Here is a 21,243-nt window from a genome sequence, read left to right on the forward strand (position 1 = left end):
TTCTATATCTGTACAGTGCCTAGCACAACGGGGCCTTGGCTTCTAGGCAACTGTTTCTCCATTGGTGCTGGTCCATGGCAGCCTCCTTGCCACTCCCTGAGATTTCCCTGACACAGTTAAGGAACACAGCAAGCCGGTCCCTGGTATCGAAAAGGTGGAGAAACATTGCTGGTGGCAATACCTGAAAGCAAGCAAACAACAGCATTGTGTCACAGGTGACAGGGCCGTCAGGTACCGTCCTCAGCTGCATTTCACATGCATTCTCTGTTTTATGCCAATAACTGTCTGAACAATGAGCCGACATGAATTTCACATCCCTTTCACACTTATGTAATGCCACCGACTGCAAAAGGAGTTACTCCCGATTTAGGTGTGCTTAGCACTAGGGAGATGAGAATCAGGTCCATCCTGCAGATCTGAAGGCAGTGGCTTGGACGCGTTGGACTCCATAATCTGTAGACAAGATATTCCGAGTGGCTTATCCGTGTCCCATGCCTTGGATCATTCAGCCACGCTGGAGACCACACGATTTGAGGGGATATCAATCTGTACGCACAGACACCTGCCATTTTCACAGCTTCGCACATCCTGCTGTTGCTGCCAAGGCAACAAGAAAGCTGAGAAGTCCTGATTGTATTGTACCGAAAGAAACGGGTGAGCAAACTAGGAAATGGACTCGAGGAGCCGTTGTATCAGGAGCAGTTACACTGCTGGGTGTTGTTATAAGCTAACACTGACTCACTGAAATAGAAGTCAGCTGGGAGAATTCCTTAAGAGTGTCTGGCTGGGGTGCAGGGGGGCAGGAAGCTTCTTGGGCCCGAATCTCATTTACATAAGAATGGCCATACTGGGTCAGACAAAATGTACATGTAGCCCGGTATTCTGTCTTCCAACAGTGGCCAATGGCAGGTGCCCCAGAGGGAATGAACAGAACAGGGAATCATCTAGTGATCCATCCCCTGTCGCCCATTCCCAGCTTCTGGCAAACAGAGGCTAGGGACACCATCCCTACCCATCCTGGCTAATAGCCACTGATGGACCTATCCTCCATGAATGTATCTAGTTCTTTTTTGAACTCTCTTATAGTCTTGGAGAATTCACAAGGTTGCCTGTGCGCTGTATGAAAAAATACTTCCTTTTGTTTGTTTTAAACCTGTTGCCTATTAATTTCATTTGGTGGCCCCTAGTTCTTGTGTTATGAGAAGGAGTAAATCACACTTCCTGATTTACTATCTCCACACCCGTCATGAATTTATAGACCCTCCTTAGTCGTCTTTTTTCCAAGCTGAAAAGTCCCCATCTTATTAATCTCTCCTCATATGGCAGACGCTCCATGCCCCTAATAATTTTTGTTGCCCTTTTCTGAACCTTTTCTAATTCCAATATATCTTTTTGGAGATGGGGTGATCACATCTGCACGCAGTATTCAAGATGTGGGCATAGCATGGATTTATATAGAAGTAATATGATATTTTCTGTCTTATGATCTATCCCTTTCCTAATGATTCCCAGCATTCTGTTCACTTTTTTGCCTGCCACTGCACACTGAGTGGATGTTTTCAGAGAACTAGCCACAATGACTCCAAGATCTCTTTCTTGAGTGGTAACAGCTAATTTAGACCCCATCATTTTATATGTATAGTTGGGATTATGTTTTCAAAATGTGCATTACTTTGCATTTATCAACACTGAATTTCATCTGCCATTTTGTTGCCCATTCACCCAGTTTTAAGAAATCCTTTTGTAGCTCTTCGCAGTCTGCCTGGGACTGAACTATCTTGAGTAATTTTGTATCATCTGCAAATTTTGCCACCTCACTGTTTACCCCTTTTTCCAGATCATTTATGAATATGTTGACTAGGACTGGTCCCAGTACAGACCCCTGGGAGACACCACTATTTACCTCTCTCCATTCTGAAAACTGACCATTTATTCCTACACTCTGTTTCCTATCTTTTAACCAGTTACCAATCCATGAGAGGACCTTCCCTCTTATCCCGTGACTGCTTACTTTGCTTAATAGCCTTTGGTGAGGGACCTTGTCAAAGGCTTTCTGAAAATCTAAATACACTATATCCACTGGATCCCCCTTGTCCACATGCTTGTTAACCCCCTCAGAAAGTTCTAGTAGATTGGTGAGGCATGATTTCCCTTTACAAAAGCCATGTTGAGTATTCCCCAAGAAATTATGTTCATCTATGTGTCTGTCAATTTTGTTCTTTACTATCGTTTCAACCAGTTTGCCCGGTACTGATGTCAGGTTTATGCCTGTAATTGCCGGGGTCACCTCTGGAGCCCTTTTTAAAAATTGGTGTCACATTAGCTACCCATCAGTCATCTGGTACAGGAGCTGATTTAAATGATAGGTTACAGACGACAGTTACTAGTTCTGCAATTTCACATTTGAATTCCTTCAGAACTCTTGGGTGTCTTATGGCATTGCTATGGAAAGACAGCTTCAAGGCTCATTTCACATTCATGCATCTATGGGCTACCAAAGAAGATGCATGAATGTGATCGGAGCTTCCTGCTTTAAATATTACAATGAGTAAAAGCTCCCTTGTACGCCACTATCACCTTAAAGTGTCTGATCTGAAGCCCACTGAAATCAACAGAATGATCCTCATTAACTTCAGTGGGTTTTGGATCAGGACCAAAGAAAACAGGAATTTTGCAACTCCACTTGTACCTTCCTGAGCAGCAACGGAGGGTAACGAACAAGGCTGTTTCCCAGCAGGTGCATATGTCATGAAGGATAATTAAAATATAGCTAATAAGACTGGGGAACTCTGGGGTCTCAGTAAGTTTCCATGAGCCTTTTAGATCTGATGCTTTTGAATTGCTTCAGCAAGAAATCTACCCATTATTTGAATCTTCCAATTAGGCAATAGCTTGTTTGAGAACGGCTGAGGAGTCTATCCCCTTATAATTTTAAGCCTCCCCTTTCTGCACATCTTTGTACAGATGATTGTTCTTTATCCTTAAGTTATAGCCCTGTATGTCCCCAAGTTTTAGTAGGGATGAAGTGTACTCCATCTCCTAAGTTAGCAGTGCCATTAACTTATCTGGTGTCCACCCCCTGATTTGTAAGGTACACTTGTTTTGCACCACCGTGACACAAGAAGTCACCATTTTTCCACTTACACAAGTTTTCCAACCAACTCACACTTAACAATGTAACCAGATATGATTGTTCAGGTAACTGCTCAATTTGCCCCAAACACATCCGTAGGAGTCAGACCTGTTTCCATCAGCACTGGATCTGGTTAATCAAGTTTAAAGCCCATTAGCCAAACTCATCCCTGGTGTAACTCTGCTGCCAGCAACAGAGTTACATCGAGACTAACTCTGGCTCCAGGACGGTAAGAGGCAGCAATGAATTCTGGCAGCTATCTAAGGGTTTGGTGGAGCAGAAAGATGCAAAAACTAAATGCAAACTGTCAGCACTGTCATCTTCATGCATCTGAACAAAGTGGAGGCAAGGCAATGGAAACGTATAGATTAGATGATGCTTTTGACAGCTGGCGTTGCAAAATGAGACATTTGCACAAACGACCAAACAGATTCTCCCAAGCACCATCCTGAAGACGGACCTGCAACTTCAGGGACGCATCCAACATGCGGGACTCTCAGAGATTCTTGCTGGATAGCCGCATGCATTGCTGTCATGCTACAGATGAGCACCACCCAAGGCAAGGGGAGAAACCACATTTAGCAGGAAGCGCGGCACTGCTTTATGCTGATTTAGAATCAGGACCGAGAGTTCTGCGACCACAATACGGTCAAATCCAAAATGCAGGCATTAGTGCTGCAGTTGGAGTGGCTGCTGGAATCATCTGTTAGGATCAGAAGCAGGGGATGACACGCTCAATTTCCTGTGATTGCAAGGGAGAGTCTCGGTACTTCCCAGCAGCTAGTAGCAGAGAGGAAGGGGATGAGAAAAACCACAGAAGAGAATACAAGACAGGACTTTTATCTGTTTGGGATTAGAGTAAAATAAATCCAGGATTATTCTGTGTGTGAACAGATGAGATATGTTTATGGAGAGTGGCTTCAGAGGGGTAGCCGTGTTAGTCTGTATCAGCCAAAACAACAAGGAGTCCTTGTGGCACCTTAGAGACTAACAAATTTATTTGGGCATAAGCTTTCGTGGGCTAGAACCCACTTCATCAGATGCATGGAGTGGAAAATACAGGAGCAGGTATAAATACATGAAAAGATGGGAGTTGCCTTACCAAGTGTGAGGTCAGTCTAATGAGACAGTTCAATTAACAGTAGGATACCAAGGGAGGAAAAAAACTTTTGTAGTGGTAATTTTCCATTAGGCAAATTTTCAGCTCGACTAGAGCTGACTCCTACACTAGCCATCCCCAGCTACAGTGCAGGGAATGATTCATGGATGACAGCAGGGTCTTCATTTAACCATATAGCTGCATTGTTGGTGGCCAAATACGTGGCTGTTGAATCCAAAATTACAGGCCACTCTCACTTGAGTGGAAAGAGAATCGGTATTAGCTCTAGATAGTGCAGAGGATTTGTCATACCATACCAAGCCATCCTGCCCAGAGCAGGGGCCATTTCCAGATGTTTCAAGAGAAGGTGAAAAGTGGGTATGCAACGTATCAGCTAAATGTGTCATCTCTCTCTCTAACGGCTGGTCATCAGAGGATAAGAACCTACAACTACCTCCAGCTAAGGGAGTTACTCCTTTAGCTCAGAGTTTAGAGGCTTTTGCTCTAAAATTGAAGCTGCAGGGCTCTCTCCCTACTAATGATTCATGGTGGGAGATTATGCAATTTACATCCTCCATTCTCGAGAGGGCAAGATGCTTGTAAGGCAATCAACACTTTACTGGATGAGTATACAAGAGACCTGTTAGAGAACAGCCGTGCACTACAGTGGGGTTGTATCCTGTAAGGTGATCAGCACCCTCAGCCATCACTGGGGTGCCCAGTCTGCAAGTTCACTGCCTTGGAGTGCATGAATTAATTTGGGAAGGCACCCATTAGCGAGGACCTGGGATCTGCTACTGCTCAAGGGGAGGGCCTGTATTTCTGGAGCTTGTTGGAAAAATTTAGATGAAACATTTTTGGGGAGGGAGTGGCAAATTTGGCGATTTGTTGCCGTCTAAACATTCCACAGAGATGCGCTGATTTGGACAAAATTACAATGGAGCCCAGGCAGGTTCCCTGCCAGTTTGCCTGCCTAGCTCCTCGACAAGCTGCCTGGCACGCTGCTGGGGAGCCTTGGTATCCAAGCTCCCAGCTGCTGGTGGGGAACTGGGAGCCGGGAAGCCCTGGTAGCTCATGGATCCTCAGCAGCCTGCCAGGTTCAGGGCTCCCATCCCAAGGAGGGTTTTGAAATTTTGGGAGTTTTATTCTGACTTGGAATGAAACCAAATGTCAAAACCCTGCGTGAAATGGAATTACTGCCCTGCCCTAGAGCCGAAGGATCTGAGTTGTTGTCTCGCTTCCCCAGGGGGCCCATGTAGTTCAGGGTGGGATCTTTAGAGCGGAGCTAGTTGCCCACATCCCACGAAAATCCAATGTGAGCTAAATGCCCAACTCCCTTAAGCTCCTTTGAAAAAGCCCCACCTTAGTAACTGTTCATTGCCCGCAGCACAAACGCTTGTAAGCAGCCTTCACAGGAGCAGCCCTAGTCTGCCTAAGTCATGCCAGGAATAATGCCTCCTTGTAAGGGCCTATTAGGACCATATGGGGTCAGTCTCATTGTACAGGTCTCACTTAGATAAAACTACATTGTTAAGACTCTCATTCCTAAGGGGCGGCGGGGGGGAAACATTAGGAAGAAAGTGATCTACCTAGGAGTTCATGTAGGCAGATCATCACCGCCACTTGTATTAATTAGCATACATCACTACCCTGGTAACAGACACTGAAAATAACTGATGAATCCCAGGCCAGCTAAGGTAGATGGGAGGGGCGGAGGGGGGGGGTGAGTAAATGACGTGTCTGACACTATTGTCAGCTCCATGGTGAATACAAAGAGGCGCTTAAGCTGCACAAGGTTTCCTCCGTCTTAGATGCTTCACTGGAGGTCTTGTGTGACAAGAGGTCACATTTGCTCATGATCTGCCTCACGCTGCAGAGGTCTCTGTTAAAGTTTTGCTCAAGAGTGTGGTTGAAGGTAGGGTGCAAATTGCTTTGTGGTATCTGCTAGAGGAGCAAGCAAATCCTTATGGAGTGTGTTACCCGTTCGGTTTACAGGCAATGTGAAAGTGGCGAGGAACACAGGCTGTTTCCCTTTTGGTGGTTGTGTTTTTAGAGTTTAAGGTTTGGCGGGGGTGGGGGAGTGTTTTGGTGCAACCTTAACTGCCACTAAACAAAATCCTTTTTAGTTTTAAACAATCGTCTTGTCCGACCGCCTGCATAACACAGGCCATATCATTTCACAAAGTAATTCCTGTCTCGTCCATATTCACGTCACTTACCATTTAAAATGGTTACTAGTTCACCACAGTGCACAGAGCCTAACTCCCCTGTACATTTTCATGAGATGGCAAATTATGCATTTTTTAAAATCAACGAATGATGCCTTAAGGGCATAAGGGCTGGTATAAAGAGGATGGTGATTGATTTTTCTCCATGTCCCTTGAAGGTAGGACAAGAAGTAATTGGCTTGATCTGCAGCAAGGGAGATTTAAGTTAAATATTAGGGGGAAAAATTCCAACTCTAAGGGGAGTTAAGCTCTGGAATAGGCTTCCAAGAGAGGTTGTGGAATCCTCGTCACTGGAGGATTTAAAGACAGGCTGGACAAACACCCGTCGGGGATGGTCTAGGTTTACTTGGTCCTACCTCAGCACAGGGGGCTCGATTTGATGATCTCTGGAGGTCCTTTCCAGCCCTGCATTTCTGTGATTGTCCCTGAAGTCATCTGACCAGGGACAATGGTAGAATTGACACAAGAACACATTACTGAGCACGCTAGAAAACTCCCACTGCTAGCGTCTGCTTTTGAAATCATTTTACCGTGCTGGCAACGTACTACTTGTACTGACTCACAGACATAATGCCGATCTTAGGACACACAATCGCAGGGATTTATTGTTCTAACCTTAATAGCCAGATCCTGAGCTGGGGTCAATCAGAGCAGCCCCAAAGGGGTCAGTGGAGCTAGACAGATTTACACTCGCTGACCATCTGGCCCATATATTCCCATTTTCAAACATCCCTGCTCTCTGCCTTTAGTGCCATTTAATCCACGTTTTCATGCAGCAAAATGATGCCCTTATCATGGCTTTCTAGGGTGACCAGATGTCCCGATTTTTGGGTCTTTTTCTTATATAGGCTTCTATTATCCCCCACCCCCTGTCCCGATTTTCCACATTTGCTGTCTGGTCACCCTATGGCTTTCTTCATCTCACCGCTAGGGAAATTACTTGCTTGAACTGTGTCGGCGCTCAGATCCTTTTGTCTCGTGTCAACTGAGATCCTGTCCAGTTTGCTTGCTATTTCCCATACAATAGCCAGTTTGCAACAAAGGCTTGGGGACAAATCCTCGGCTGGTGTACATTGATTGGGTTACACCATTTACACCAGCTGAGGATTTGGCCCTAGGAGTACATAGGAGGTTGTCTAAGGGATTGATTATTAGGGAATAAACTCCTACATAGAGACAAGGAGAAGCTGGGGTGGGGATGAACAAAGCAAACCTAATATACATGTTGTAAAAAATGTATGCTGCACTCAGACCTTCATAAAGCATGCAGCCAAGTCTTGATTGCCAGGCAGTGGGCTGCAACTGATGGAAGAAGAAAAGGAGTACTTGTGGCACCTTAGAGACTAACCTAAGGTGCCACAAGTCCTCCTTTTCTTTTTGCGAATACAGACTAACACGGCTGCTACTCTGAAACTGATGGAAGGTCATCAGAAGCTGTAGGGCCAGTTATCCCCCATGAGCGAGATCACGCATGTCCGGGCTGCGATAACTGTGTGCCAACAACATTAGAAAGCAAAATAGTCACTGCAAAAGGCCACGTGGCCGTACACACTGTTACAGCAATGCCGAGTGCTCATAGATCTACTTTGTAGGTCAGCTGGAGTTTAAATAGCCCACAGCCTTCCCTCCTTCCTCATTCAAGGAGAAGGGGAAGTGTTATTAAACAAGAGAAAATGTTTGGGCCAGATTAACTCCAGGGTCTAGACTGGCAGACGCCAGCACGTGCCCTGCGACAGGATCTCCACTGCGGCACTGCAAAGTGCCAGCAATGCAGGGGTTAAAGTCTACAGAGGAGTGCTCTCCTTCTGCCCCCCTGGCTTGGATAAGCAGCATTCCCTCCCCCTGCTGCTGCCCCCTTTCCAGGCTGGTGATGCCACCTCCCCCCATTTCATTCTGCTTTGATGCAGGCAACCTCCTTCCCACGCGGCGGCCGGCAGGCATCAGTGCCACCCCTGGGTTGGGGACGTGGGAAGGGCTGCACTGATTGAGAGCCAGTTCCGGGGGGGAAAAGGCCACCTGGTGGTGGCTCTTCAGGTCGGTGCAGTACCTCCTTGCTGACACGGGAGGGCTAACGTGCATGTGGAAATCTGGCCCGTTGGCCTCTTTCTGCATCGCCTTGCATGATCCCAAGCCCTTTCTACTGCCGTCATTGCTGGTCCTGCACTCCCCCCCACCTTGGTTGGAGCCTAGACTCCCTCAGGTTCTCCTTGCACCTCCGCCAGATCAACGTATGCACCCCTAGAATCATAGAAGATTAGGGTTGGAAGAGACCTCAGGAGGTCATCTAGTCCAATCCCCTGCTCAAAGCAGGACCAACCCCAATTAACTCATCCCAGCCAGGGCTTTGTCAAGCCTGACCTTAAAAACCTCAAAGGATGTAGATTCCACCACCTCCCTAGGGAACCCATTGCAGTGCTTCACCACCCTCCTAGTGAAATAGTGTTTCCTAATATCCAACCTAGACCTCCCCCACTGCAACTTGAGACCATTGCTCCCTGTTCTGACCAAGCTTCACGCCAATTAGCAGGGCTCTGCGCTGCAGGCCACGGATCTTCTCCTCCGGCCTCTGCCCTCCCCCGCCGCTTGTTGGGGGAATGCCAGAGGCGTGTTTGAAGCTGTGTGTCACAGGTGTGAGGGGGTTATGGAGGGAGGGCTGCTTTCAGAACCACTGCAGCACCTGTGTTGTGTGTCCCTCCGCCGAGAACTCCGGAAACGCTCTCAGTTACGGCTTTAGCCATGATTTAAATTGAAACTGTAGGGATCACTCAAAGGAGTAACAGACTCCTCAGTGTGTCAGGGCATTGATCTGGCCACAGGGCATGACTAGATTGAGCCCCCTTTGTCTTGCAGGAGTAAGTAAATTCAGTGGGGCCGTACTGACAGCCTGGGTACCTGAAAATCTCAAGCCACCTAACAGGGACAGCATGCTCAGTGTGTCAGCAAGCTACTGAACCCCCTCAGGCCTCTATCAATGTGCCTCATGCCTGCCCCAGAGGGACCCCTTCTCTTCCCTCCTCAGGGTGGGATCAATGGCTGCTCTGGAGCCTTGGATTCTCAAGACACTGTTGGGTGATAGCTGCTTGCGTAAAGGGGAGACTTTTACATAGGAAGCCGGACTGATCCCCTCCTTATACCCAGATGGGAATTGCAGGAGTTAAGGGAGGAAAGGAAACCGTGGATGAGAATCCGAGCTGTGAGGGGAACACGTGTCATTAAATCCCCAAATGCAACCCCCGTTCCCTCCAAATAACGCAACAACTATAAACCTAGGGCCAGACACTCAGCAGATGTGAACTAATGCAGCTGCTCTGCCGTGAAGATTTATACCAGCGGAGGCTCTGTCCCTTGGATGTTATTTACAAGCATTCACATTACTGCATTCTGCATTCACATTACTCTTCCACAGAGTTAAACCTGTCGTAAAACAGCGACTCCCCCTGATCACATCGGGTATGGCTCAGTCCAGACGCGTGCTGGACGCTTGGGCAGCACGCCCAAGGGAATGCCAGGGTTGCACTGAGCTGTGCTGTGCTCTGCCTCTGAAGACAACGTTTGATTGCAGCAGCAACGGGGTCTGTGCGAGCTGTGTGTGTTTGTTTTTGGATGCCAAGTATAATAAAACCCCTGTTTTCAAATGGTCCCCGGTCTGGGAGTGTAACTTTAGCAGCATATATCTGGCGCTTATGCATGAACTTGGCTACAGTCCCTATCTCTACACAGGTTTCAGAGTAACAGCCGTGTTAGTCTGTATCCGCAAAAAGAAAAGGAGGACTTGTGGCACCTTAGAGACTAACCAATTTATTTGAGCATGAGCTTTCGTGAGCTACAGCTCACTTCATCGGATGCATATTGTGGAAACTGCAGAAGACATTATATGCACACAGAGACCATAAAACAATACCTCCTCCCACCCCACTGTCCTGCTGGTAATAGCTTATCTAAAGTGATCATCAAGTTGGGCCATTTCCAGCACAAATCCAGGTTTTCTCACCCTCCGCCCCCCCCCCCCCCCCCACACACACACACAAACTCACTCTCCTGCTGGTAATAGCCCATCCAAAGTGACTGCTCTCTTTAAAATGTGTATGATAATCAAGGTGGGCCATTTCCAGCACAAGTCCAGGTTTTCTCACCCCCCCCCCACCCCCCTCCAAAAACCACACACACAAACTCACTCTCCTGCTGGTAATAGCTTAACCAAAGTGACCACTCTTCTCACAATGTGTATGAAAATCAAGGTGGGCCATTTCCAGACCAAATACAGGTTTTCTCACCCCCCCCCACCCCCTTTTTTTTTTTCCAAAAAAACACACACACAAACTCACTCTCCTGCTGGTAATAGCTTATCCAAAGTGACCACTCTCCCTACAATGTGCATGATAATCAAGGTGGGCCATTTCCAGCACAAATCCAGGTTTTCTCACCCCCCCCCCCCCACCCCCATACACACACAAACTCACTCTCCTGCTGGTAATAGCTCATCCAAAGTGATCACTCTCCCTACAATGTGCATGATAATCAAGGTGGCCATTTCCAGCTCAAATCCAGGTTTTCTCACCCTCCCCCCCCCCCGCCCCCCCACAAACTCACTCTCCTGCTGGCAATAGCTCATCCAAACTGACCACTCTCCTTACAATGTGCATGATAATCAAGGTGGGCCATTTCCAGCATAAATCCAAGTTTAACCAGAACGTCGGGCCGGGGGGGTGGGGGGAGGTAGAAAAAAAACAAGGGGAAATAGGCTACCTTGCATAATGACTTAGCCACTCCCAGTCTCTATTTAAGCCTAAATTAATAGTATCCAATTTGCAAATGAATTCCAATTCAGCAGTTTCTCGCTGGAGTCTGGATTTGAAGTTTTTTTGTTGTAAGATAGCGACCTTCATGTCTGTGATTGCGTGACCAGAGAGATTGAAGTGTTCTCCGACTGGTTTATGAATGTTATAATTCTTGACATCTGATTTGTGTCCATTTATTCTTTTACGTAGAGACTGTCCAGTTTGACCAATGTACATGGCAGAGGGGCATTGCTGGCACATGATGGCATATATCACATTGGTGGATTTGCAGGTGAATGAGCCTCTGATAGTGTGGCTGATGTGATTAGGCCCTTTGATGGTGTCCCCTGAATAGATATGTGGGCACAGTTGGCAACGGGCTTTGTTGCAAGGATAGGTTCCTGGGTTAGTGCTTCTGTAGGCCAAGTTTGTCGGCCCCAAGCAATCCTTGCTTTAGCCTACCCTGACCCCTGTTGGCAGATCTAGGGAGCACATCATTCTGATCAAGGTTAATGCACTTGCCTTTCTCAAGTGAAAAATTCACTTTCATTTGATCTGCTCTCAGGGGGTTAACTTGCAGTAGGCTAGGGTGACAAAGCCACTTGGCAGTAGGCCGGGGTGACAAAGCTAACTCATTGTTCCTTACCACAAATTCCCTGCGATTGTTAGTGATCGAAACCTCACCTTTTACATTTCTTCCAACTCACTTTGCAGCTTCGGGCAAGTCACTTTAACCCCTCTGGGCTTCAGGAATAATAAACATCTACTTACCTGACTGCGGTGTTTGCTGCAGGTCTAATTTACTAGCTTCTTCCATCTGGGAATCTCAAAGTGCTCTGCAAAGTGTTATGTTCTTATCACAGAAGAAAAGCTTGTCCTTGTTCCCCCTTAAAGGAAAGTCTTTGCCTCTGTTTAATAATGTGCATCTTGCAAACAGCAGATCTTTCAAGGTCACTTTTCCCTTTCCATCCACCTGTTTGACGCTGAGGCTGTACAGAATGACGCAAGGCATCTGCCGCGCGTTGTTTGCAATACAAAACTCAACGGAGCCCTCTTCCCTCTTGCAAAGCAGAACTGATGAGGTAGCCAAGAGCCCTGGAGACCAGGTGAGAAAGGAGGATTATGAATGACGCAGGAGGCTGGTTCTGGCAGACGAATGGTGCCTCCTGGTGACAGCCTGGAAACCGCACTGTTTATTGAAAAGTAGCAGAGTTGTGCATTGAGGTCGATGCTGGTAACCACAGAGGCGGGAGACAATCCGGACAACAGGCCCCATCAAGGCCCCTGTATATGCACCTAGTGTGGACAAAGTGGATGTGTTTAATAGATAGAAAAACAACTAAAACCAGATTTAGCGGGGCAGTTCCTCAGCCAGTGTAAACAAGCTCTGACTCCATTTACAGCAAGTTAGGGTCTACCTATAAACCTACGGCATTGCGTGACACGTTTTGCTCAGCAGCAATCCAAGGTTCGGAGGCACCTGTCATTTCAACATTTTCAGACATTCTTCTTTTAGGGCAACGTTCGTCCTGAAGCACAAGGCCCAAGCACCACTCAAGTGCTATTTTGAGGCCTTAAGTGGTGCACGGACCGTGCCCTGGCTCTCTGCACGGGGATGAATTTCACCCTTCATGACGTGAACATCACAAGTACGTTTCTGTCAACGTTTCTGTCAGCGTTTCTGTCAGCCAGCTTGGGTCAAAGCCTTAGGAGAATAGCAGATCTCAAGTGATTTCGGACACCTCCAAACCCCAACTGGAATACTGAGCCCCTGGCCAGTTTCAGACCTGAGCTGGGACCAGGCCTCCGGGAAGCAAGTTTGGATCCAGAGACTTGAGCCACCCCCCACTCAAAATGTAGAGGGGATCAGACTCCAGAGTTCGAGTCCAGACTGTCAGAGTTCGAGTCTCCCTCCACCCCTCCAATGTTAGATCCTTTAGCTGGCAAGCATGTCCTGCGCAGGTGGGTCCCTTCACTGGTGGCCTCTGGAAGAGGGCAGGCGAAAACAAAAACCAGACAATCCCTCCGAGCCAGTTCATAGCAACAGGTGAGAATCCTAACATATCCATTTCAAAACCAGGCCTAGGCATCATGTCATCTCCTCCTATCCCCCGGCCTGCCCTGAGGAGCAGCCATCTCCTCCCTGTTATCCTGCATAGTTCACGCACCCGCAGAGGAGTTGTCCTGAATGCGGTCTGCTCCCTCTAGGAGTTTCCACACTTAACCTCTTCCTGGGAGTCACATCCAGAGACTTCCAGATGGATTTGGTCCAGGGGAGGGGCCGGGGTTGGGTAGTGGGGAAGCTAGAGAGGCAGCCTGGGCTCTGTAATAGCATTCAGGAGTGTCCCAAGAGAGCGAATAGTGTGTCTGGCAGAGGGTCAGAGAGCATCCGGAAGGGTTCCCTCACCCATCCCAGGTGTCTGAGAGCCAGTGCGATCCAGAGAGCAGAGCACTAGACTGGTACTTGAGCTCCAGGCTCTGTTCCCAACTCTGGCACGGGGTGGCTGTGGGGAAAGCTATGTAGCCTAAGCCTGCAGGAAGGGGTCCACCCAGCCGACCCTGGGCAGCCAGCACTCAGCAGACATAGGGAATATCTGCACGGCATTGTAACCCCGGGCCTGCAGGAAGGGGTCCAACCAGCTGACCCTGGGCAGCCAGCACTCAGCAGACATAGGGAATATCTGCACGGCATTGTAACCCCGGGCCTGCAGGAAGGGGTCCAACCAGCCGACCCTGGGCAGCCAGCACTCCAGCAGACATAGGGAATATCTGCATGGCATTGTAACCCCGGGCCTGCAGGAAGGGGTCCAACCAGCCAACCCTGGGCAGCCAGCACTCAGCAGACGTAGGGAATATCTGCACGGCATTGTAACCCGGGGCGTGCAGGAAGGGCTTTAACCAGCCGACCCTGGGCAGCCAGCGCTCAGCAGACATAGGGAATATCTGCACGGCATTGTAACCCCGGGCCTGCAGGAAGGGGTCCAACCAGCCGACCCTGGGCAGCCAGTGCTCAGCAGACATAGGGAATATCTGCACGGCATTGTAACCCCAGGTCTGTGGGACCTGGGTTGTGAACTCAAAGTTCAAGCCCGCACTTGAGCATCCACACTGGGTTTACAATTGCCAGGCCCCGGTCTCACAGCCGTGCTAACGTGTCCATACCGCACTGTCCAGACCCTGTGACTCGGGTCTGCAGCTTGAGCTGCATTCATGCTGCACAATGATAGGGCTTGGACCCGAGTCTCAGTGGGACTTGGGCTCCGACCCACCCACCTAGCAGGATGTGAGTATTATGCTAGTGTCTGCCCCCAAGTACTTGCTGCCCTGAGTCTGGCTGATTTGCCCAGGGTCAGTGTGCAGTGTAGACAGACCCTCTGAGCTCAGGAGGATATTAGGCTTGTGCTAGACGCTCCAGTCTGAAGATGCTCTCCCTGAGATAGATTACGTCATCTCTTCCCCTCCCCAGCCTCCACTCAGCGTCCACGTGCTCAGCAGTAAACACCAGGCTTAGAGGCAGCCGGTTGCAGTTCCTTCCAGCAGGTTATGCTGCAGAACACCAAGTGCCAGCCGCATGCCGTAGCATCCCTGCGCTCCATACGCAGCACGGCTGGACTCTCCAGGCCCGCTCCTGTGGTGGTGGCCCGAGAAGCGACTCCCGGAGAATGACATCATGGATCTCCGTATTGCTTCGTGCTCAAGCACGGGCCCGCTCTGCTTGAAGCTGCCAGGGAGGCAAACTCGCTCTCGGCTGGATTCTCTGCTCCACGTTCCACCTCGCTTCAGGCTCCCTGCAGGCCGCTCGCTGATGTTTGCCTGGGCAGTGCCAGGAGAGAACCTAGCCGGGTCACCTCTTCCAGACAACCGCTGCAATTCACGCAGGCCTGCGGGGACGCTCCCAGGCTGGAGGTGGGGCAGAGCAGCATCATCCCAGCGGAGATCCGGCAGTTTGCAGGCCCCACAGAAGCTCCCAAGTGCACACCCCTGCACTGGCCAGTGAGAATGGGGGAGTGGGGCTAAGACCCTACCTCGCCCCATGCTCCAGCAGACAGCAATACCTGCGCTAAGGAGAGCAGGGGGTACAAGAGTGGCTGATCCTTGAATGCAAAGTACAAGGGGGAGGGAAGACTCTTTTCTTGTGCACCAGTGTGATGACTGCCCAGTCCGACAGAGGGGGATTACAGGGCCCATGGAAGCATCTCACGTGGAGGGGTCCTTGGGCAGATCTCCTGGCTCATTGAGCCGGTCTCATTATATATTGGTCAAAGACAACCCAGATGAAATTATTGTTTGTATTATGGTGGTGTCTGCCCCCAAACGAGCCAAGATCGTGGCCGGTTACAGGAATGTCAAGGCAGTATAGCTGAAAAGAGCTCCTATATAAAGGGCCACTACAATATGTGGCAGTCCCTGGGTTTTGCAGGACCAGGGAAATTTACATGGGCCCTCTGCACAGCGGGGGGGGGACATGTTCCCTTCCTGATTTGAACATCCCAAGTACTGCTTTGTGTTGCACTGCAAATGAGCTTCGTACCACTCCTAACAGCCCCTCCACCTGTGCTAAACACTGCCCCACGGGAGAGAGGCCCTGCCCCCTAGAACGTGTTGATTTAACCAGGCAGCAAAGGGTGGGAGGGGAAGAAAGGGGAAGTGACATGTGCGAGGTCACACAGCCGAGTGGTCCGGAGAACACATCGCAGATCTCTTGGCTGCCTGTGCAATGCCCTGCACCCGCTAGGGGACACAGCCTCTGTAGCGGGCATTTTAAGAGCACAAAGTTAACACCCCAAACTAACCCGTCTGCAGCAGCCATCAGCAGCAACCCAGCAAAGGGAGAGAGTCACCTGGCAGCAGTTCTCACTTATATCAGAGGTGCTTCTCTCATGGGTTATTTTTCTCCATCTATCGACTATCTGACTGGCCTCTGTCTTATCAGCTGCGATTAGATCCATTCTCTGCAAAGGCTGCTGTGTGTGGCAGGTGACCGGCTCACTGAGATCATCGTTCTCTGACGTAGATAGGTCGAGCTTTGCAGTCACTGGCTCAGAGACTCTCTGAAGTCTCCCCTTGCAAGAGGCTTTTTCAGAGCTGCTGAGTTTCATGCATTTTCAACTCAAATCTATAAACTGGTCCCAGGCTGAAATCAGAACTGGACACAGGTTTGCCCCCAAACGAGTCAGTCTTTCAAATGCATCTGCCTGATGTATGAAACCGTACAATAACCCCGCTGCTCAATGCATGGCCCGGGAACCCCTCTGGGTCCCTACAAAGCCTGCTACAAATCTCCACTAGGGGAATTAGCACCCGGGCTCAAGAGGTTGCAGTGGAGTAGTTATCAACAGTTGGCTGTCAACTTCGAGGGCGTATCTAGTGGGCTCCTACAAGGGTCAGTCCTGGATCTGGTGCTATTCAATATTTTCATTAATGACTTAGGTAATGGAGTGGAGAGTGTGCTCACCAAATCTGCAGCTGACATGAAGCTGGGAGGGGTTGCAAGCACTTTGGAGGAGAGGATTAAAATTCTAGATGACCTTGGTAAATTGGAGAATTGATCTGAAATCAACAAGATGAAATTCAATAAAGACAAGTGCCAAGCACTTCACAAGTTAAAAATCAAATCCACAACTACAAAGTGGGGAATAACTAGTTGGTAGCAGTAATGCTAAAAAGGATCTGGGGGTTACAGTGTATCACAAATAGAATATGAACCGACACAGTGGTGCGGCCGCAAAACAGACTCCCATCATTCCTGGATATATTAACAGGCGTGGTGTATGTAAGACACAGGAGATAACTGTCCCAGTCTACTCAGCACGAGGAGGCCTCAGATGAAGTACTGAGTCCAGTTCTGGGTGCCAGGCTTTAGGAAAGCTGTGGACTAATGGGAGAGAGTCCAGAAGAGGGCAACAAAAATGATCAAAGGGTTTAGAAGACCTGACCGGTGAGGAAAGGTTAAAAACCAGGGCCTGTTTAGTCTTGCAAGAAGAAGACTGAGGGCAGACAGAACAGTCTTCAGATACGTTAAGGGGTGTTATAAAGAGGATGGGGATCAATTGTTCTCCATGTCAATGGTAGGACAAGACATAATGGGCTTAATCTGCAGCAAGGGAGATTTAGGTTAGCTATTAGGAAAAAAAACTTTCTAACTCTAAGGGTAGTTAAGCTCTGGAATAGGTTCCCACAGAAGGCTGTAGAATCCCTGGACATCGAGGACAAACACCTATCAGAGATGCTCTAGGACAGTTTACTTGGTCCTGTCTTAGCATTGGGGGCTGCACTTGATGACGTCTCGAGGCCTCTTCCTGCCCTATGTTAGTTCTGGAAGCTCCAAAGTTCAATCCCCAGAGATAGCTACTTATGGTCCAAGATAGACACAGAGAGAACAGCATGGAACTGGGGCACTCCAGGAAAGGAATTGCTTGGATCTTCTATTTTAGTTTGGGTCAGTTCACTTCTTATGGACATTGTGTCATGTCCCTCTTATCTCCAGCAACGAGAGGGTGGTGGCTTGGAGAACTCCTGGATAGGTCATTCCCCACACTGGATCAGTGTAGGGTAAACTCACAGAGGTGGGAGTGGAACAGAAGGATGACCCTGTGGTTAAAACACAGACTGTTTCATTTTGAACATGTTGAAACAAAATTCCACCTGTGGGCCTTTGCTCTGAAACTCCTGGATCAGCTGGGAGCCCCAGCTCTGCAGCAGGGGGGCTAGAAGCTCTGGGGTCCCTGACCCCAGGAGAGTCCTTCAGGCACCTGCAGAGCATCGGGGCAGATGCCCTGGCAGGAAAACCTGTGTGACTTGCAAGTTTTGAAACCTACTTAGCAGGCAGAGTTCCCTCTGAACCTTGCCTGTGTTCTTTCACAAGATTTGTCCAAAGAGATGTGTTCCCACCAATGGTTTGCTTTCGATGAATTGGCATTTTTCAGCCAGCTCCGCTATGCACCACATGGTCCTGGCTCTCTGGGGGTGAAATTCACCCTGATGCACTGAGGGAGAGCTCAACAGTAAAAACAGGTGCATTCAACTGAAAAGTCTAATGGCAGAGAAAGCATTGCCCATCCCATGGAGACTAAAACCCTTCCCACTCTTAACAAGCCCCACTTAGGAGAGAAGCTTTGCCGTATGCCCTGTAGGGCCACAAATTCAGCTGGACGGAGAGGGATGGAGTGGTTTGTTGAGTCTAAGATACCAAGGAGGTAGGTGTCTTAGAAATACCCCAAAGTCAAGGGCACTCCACTGAGAATGGCAGGTTCCTAGCCCCCCGACTTACACATACAGGGTCCACCTGCTGAAGGACCTCAGCTTATCTCATAACACGAAGAAAGAGGGGCGACCTCAGATTAAACCAGGCACAAACCGCAGAGACCTCTGGAGGCTGAACCAATGGAGTCTATAGAGCAACGAGGAGACATGCTCCGGGGAAGGAGCAATGGTGTGCTGTCAGCCAGCCGTGTCACGAGGTAGCAGGAGTTCCAGAGCGGTCTTCAACTGGAGCTCACTGCGGTGATAGAGACACGGTGGCGAGCACCTCATCTGGCAGGTTGCAACCTCCTAGCCAGGTGCAGGTGGAGAACAAGCCCTCTTGCCCCCTGGCTGCAACCCTGGCCTCCTTTAATTAATTGCGAGCACAGGAGAACCTCAAACAACTCTGTGCCCTGCCCAGTAAATTACACTGGACTCTTTCTCCCCACAACCAGTGAAACCTGATAGGCTACTCGTCAGCTGCTCTGCCTCACCTAATTAACTCCTGCAACAGCAGCTGGGCCAGGAAGCTGCAGTCATTCATAACGTGGCTCCGAGCAGAAGTGCAATCTGAATTCCATGCCACATTGCCGTACCGTCCGTTTTAATCCTCATCAGTCCGACTGTCGAAACGTTCGGTTTCACCACGGCCGAGCTTCAAGGGTGGCTGGAATTCCATAGGCTTCATTGTGTCTCTTGTGTTCTGAAGGACTAGGACTCACAAGGCCTGGGTGACCACAGGCAAATCACTGCACCTCCATGCCTCAGTTTCCCCACCTGTGAAACAAGGGGCTCTGCCTGTCTCCATGTCCAAGGGAGAATTCTCAGGCTGGCATAGTGTCGGCACAGGGGAATCCTAGAGGGCAACTGCGATAAAAATGCAGACTGCCACCCAAAAAGTTACCCCTTTGCCTTAAGGTCAGCCATGCACATCTGGCCCCAGAGAGCAGTGCGGTTCTGATGGCTCTTTGTCAGCTTGTTTATTCCCAGCAGGCAAATGCCCCAACCACAGAGGCAACTGCCCATCCCAGCTGGCACTGTTGGTGGCCATCTCAGCAGAGGGATCATGGAGACAACATCTCACCCCAAAGTAGCGCTTCCAGGGTTAAGGGCTGCTGGATTGGGTCCAGCCTCCCCGATGCGCAGTGACCCACCGAAGCGAGTAGGGCGGCTCACGCGAGCACAGACTTGTGGTCCATAGCGCGGAGGATGCTTGCGTAGCTGCATCCCTTTGTACCAGCACAGTGGAGAAACTGACACCCTGTAGCCTGCAAAGTCCCCTCCTGCTTTGCAGCAGGGGAAGTCACTTATATTGGTGCAGCGTGCGTGGGGATTGGTCGGTATCATTGTCCAGCCGCTTGGCGCAGGCAGAAGGGGCTTCGGGCCGTCAGTCGCTGGGGGGCCAGATGTTCAAACGCTCAGCACCTGCCATCAGGGCCAGGCTTTTTAGAGACCTCATCTTGCAGCGAGCTCCTGCTTTGACACGTATGGCTGGATTTTACTGACTATATGGGAACTGAGCCCCGGAACTGTAAAACCCCCCACTACGTACACATGGGACAGCAGAGAGCCAGCACGAGTCCTCTAGACAACTTACACTCACCTAAATGAGCCATATGTGGGATTTGGAGGCACACAGGCCTGGGCGCTCTGCGTAGGGGTGGGTGACAGTTCCCAGAACTGCGGGTACGTCTATACGAGATAGCTGTGAAGGTGGCAACCACGCGAGCAAGTAGTCAGGGTCCTGAGCAAGCAAGGCTAGCCCAGGCAGCTGCCCGGTTGCTGTCGCTTCACTGCTATCATTAAGCAAGCTAGCTTTGATCTAGCTAGATCAAAGATAGCTCAGGTACGTCTACACGGGCTACAATCACGCCTCCTGACTGCAGTCCAGCCCTTCAGCCTCAGTCCACAGTGGCAGACTTCATTTCAGCCTCTTATTGGCAGACTTCATTTCAGCCTCTTAGCATTTGCCACGCTGGCGTGCATGAGTTGCCTTTGCCTGTGCAAGCGGCATGAGTTGGAGAGGGCCCCTTCTTTTTCAGCCTCAAACAGAAGCCAGAGGTTTCCTTGGGCAAACACGGGCCACTGCAACAGCGGCATCTCTCCCGAGGAGGTCGTGCGGCCCACGGCTTTTAGGTATAAACAACTCAAGAAGAGAGACTGCTATCTCCCTCGTCAATCAGATGAGAGATTAGTGAGCGTACAGAGCCCTGCAATCTGTGATGATCGGAGGCGGGCGTGCCAGGGAATAACCTCTCAGCTCAGTATAACTCAGCTGGGTAGACTTCAAAATTTTTTAAAATAATTTAAATCTATAATGTTGAGGTTTGTTTTTAAGCTTCATTTTGATTTGTGTTGAGTTAAATTTTCACAGCTATGGGGAGTGTCAGAAAATGTCAGTAGAACCCAGGAGTCCTGACTCCATCCCTAGCTGTAGTCACTACTCTGCCCTTGAACCTAGACTGGCCTTGCCCTGCCTGATTAAGTTTCGTTTTGAGTGTTATCTTAGTAGTAAATGCCAGGTGAGATGCATCAGCTGCACCTGAGTCAGCCAGGTGAGAATATGAAAACAAAAGTAAAAATGGAAGCTGGAAAAAGGACGTCCCCAATGGAAACGTAGGATCCTGCCAAGAACTGGAGTTTACAGGGGAAATCTCAGAGCTGGAGAAATTCCAAAGAAGAAATGAAACACTCACGTCTCTCAGCTGGGAATTTCCATGGGGAGCAAACTGGAGACTTCTCAGAACCAATGAAATACTTTCA

Source organism: Eretmochelys imbricata, chromosome 26 (genome assembly GCF_965152235.1).
Source record: "Eretmochelys imbricata isolate rEreImb1 chromosome 26, rEreImb1.hap1, whole genome shotgun sequence".
NCBI lineage: Eukaryota > Metazoa > Chordata > Testudines > Cheloniidae > Eretmochelys > Eretmochelys imbricata.